Consider the following 2,763-nt stretch of genomic DNA (forward strand, 5'->3'; position numbering starts at 1 on the left):
CTCTAGAGAAGTGGAGGCGTGTTCTCTGGAGTGACCAATCACGCTTCTCTGTCTGGCAATCCGATGGGCGTGTCTGGGTTTGGTGGTTGCCAGGAGGCAGTCCCATTAAGGAAGCCAGGGGACGTGTAATGACTCGCAATGATCAGTCTGCTGCAGACAGGAAGAAGCATTTTTTCAGTCTCCCCTCCCCCAGAGATCGGTCTGCTGCAGACAGGAAGAAGCATTTCCTCAGTCTCCCCTCCGCCAGCCATCAGTCTTCTGCAGGCAGGGGGGACAGGTCCAGCAGCCGGGTGGGATTTAGGTTCAGGTGAGTATATCGTTTTGTTGTCGTTTTAGCTCCATAGACACAATGAGAGTGCGGGGGTAGCCCCGCTGCAAGGGCTAATTTTTGTTTTTGCCCGGAGTTGTTCTTTAATGCTGACAAAAAGAAAATGACATCACACCTTCTGGCAAACAGCGGAGAAGTCCGGGTGTCCGGGCCCGGCATGCACTGTGCACTTCACTATGAGACATGAAACTTTGTATCCCCTCACGCTCCAGGGGAACAGAGTTCTCACATAATAACTGTGAGTGCGAGAACTGGTTACCATTGTAACAAATGCACAAAATGTCTAATATAAGTGTCGCCTCAGCAGAGATGATATTATAAATAATATAAGGAAGCAGCCGAGTGTCAATATTGTGCTGGCAGAAGGTTTTCAGGAAGAAGATGTTTCATTTTATTACAATATATAAAAACACAATAAAACCCGTCATCAGATCTCTCTCCTTCAGCTTTGATGAGCCCGGTAATAAAATGATATTGTCCTAACAGTTCCAATAAACCTTTGATTGCTCCATTTAAACATAGCTGCCTAGATTGTATCTCCCTCCATATAAAGTTCAGTACAGCAAGGATATTATTATGTAACGCACAGCAGCATTCATCACTGCCATGCGTTATATAATAATATCCATCCTGTACTGAAGGAGATCCGGGCGGCTATAGCTAAATGCAGCAATCAAAAGTTATTGGAACTGTTGGGACACTCTAGATCAGTGGGTCTCAACCTGTGTAACCTCAGGACCCACATTTGTCCTTGATCATTAATCCGCGACCCATGCCGCACTTCAATGGAACGCACGGCATTGCGGTACCATGCATTCCGGGCAGGGGTCTAAGTAGAAATCACAGGGCCCCATAGCAAATTTTGCTATGGGGCCCTGCCATTTCTAGTTACGCCCCCTGGCAGAGCCCACCTGAGATCCCAAACAGCTCACCTGAGAGTGACCCTGCAGAGCCCACCATAGACTCTATGGTGGGCTCTGCAGGGTCTCAGGTGTGTTGCACACCTCTCACCTGTCATCCGCGATCCATTGCCCCCCTCCTCCTCCTGCAAAGCAGAGGTTTAGATACACGTCTTCTGCAGAAAATGTGACAGCCGCGCCAAGGCATCCTATATGTAGTGCGGCCCTAACTCCATTTTGGAGGCAGAAGATAAAATTGGGTGCAGGTCTGTCAGGAGGAAGCCCAACCTCCCTTAAAGGCACAGGTACGCACAAGGGACCCCGCACATGACAACGGCAGCTGAGACCCCCCCCATGCGCCACTGCACCTGATCAGTCAGATCATGGTTATCAATGGCGCACATGAGCAGCGACGTCGTCACACTTGTAGTCCATTGATAACTTCCTACAGCTCCATAACTTAAGGTCCGTTCTGCTGTTATGGACCTGGGACTGGGGGAACAGTCTGCATTGCACCGATCGGGGTTGCAATGCTTTACAGACTCTTAACACTCTAAGGCCTCATTCACACTGTAATCGGCCGGCAGGTACAGCTCCGTGCTGCGTGCAGGGCCGTATCGAGCAGCTCCCGGGAAGGACAGGTGCTGCGTGTGATTAGTACGCAGCCACTGTCCTTCTCCATGGGACTACGCGGCCGTACGCCCCCCCAGTAGGGGGGCCGCGTACTCCCATAGAGAAGGACAGGGGCTGCGTACTAATCACACGCAACACCTGTCCTTCCCGGGAGCTGCCCGATACGGCCGTGCACGCAGCAAAGAGCTGTACCTGCCAGTCGATTACAGTGTGAATGAGGCCTAAAAATAATGAAGTGTAAATTGTTTTTCTTTTTGCAGTCTAGGCGCATTTATTAATTTTCTCCAAATAAAGCGGATAATGCCTTTAAATGGAAACACAGCACCGGGTCTGAATGAAAAATTAGATTATACAATAGACATGTTGTTTTTGTTCAGATGCATTGTAAATGTTCTAGGGCTGGTAATGATTTCGATGAATTATAACGCACATACATATCCAACTACATTGGCCTGCACACACACTCAAACAGTATGAGAGGAATTTATCAAAACTGAAGCAAAAGTATCTGGAGCAGTTGCCTATGACAAGCAATCAGCTTCTCTCTTCAGTTTGTTCAGTTAAGGTTTAAAAATGAAAGGTGGATGCTGATTGGTTGCCATAGGTAACTGCTCCAGATTCTGTCTGCTCCAGTTTTGATCAATTCCCCTCTATGTATGTTATGACTTTCAGGGCTAGTTCACACCAGTTTCAGTGCGTTCCGGCCCGATTCATGCTGGAACGCACTGGATCGCATCCCGGCCGCCTCACTGCATTCTGGGGCGGGAGGGGGCGTGTTGTTGCATTAAAGTCAATGGCAACGCAGATACGCCCCCCTGGCCGCAGTGTGATCTCCGGAAAACACATGGCAAATCAGTCAGCGTTCTGGTCTCTCTGGGCCCCCCAAACTGGCGGAACACCAGG

This window comes from Nanorana parkeri, unplaced genomic scaffold, assembly GCF_000935625.1.
Source record: "Nanorana parkeri isolate BGI_ZX_2015 unplaced genomic scaffold, ASM93562v1 scaffold763, whole genome shotgun sequence".
Taxonomy (NCBI): Eukaryota; Metazoa; Chordata; class Amphibia; order Anura; family Dicroglossidae; genus Nanorana; species Nanorana parkeri.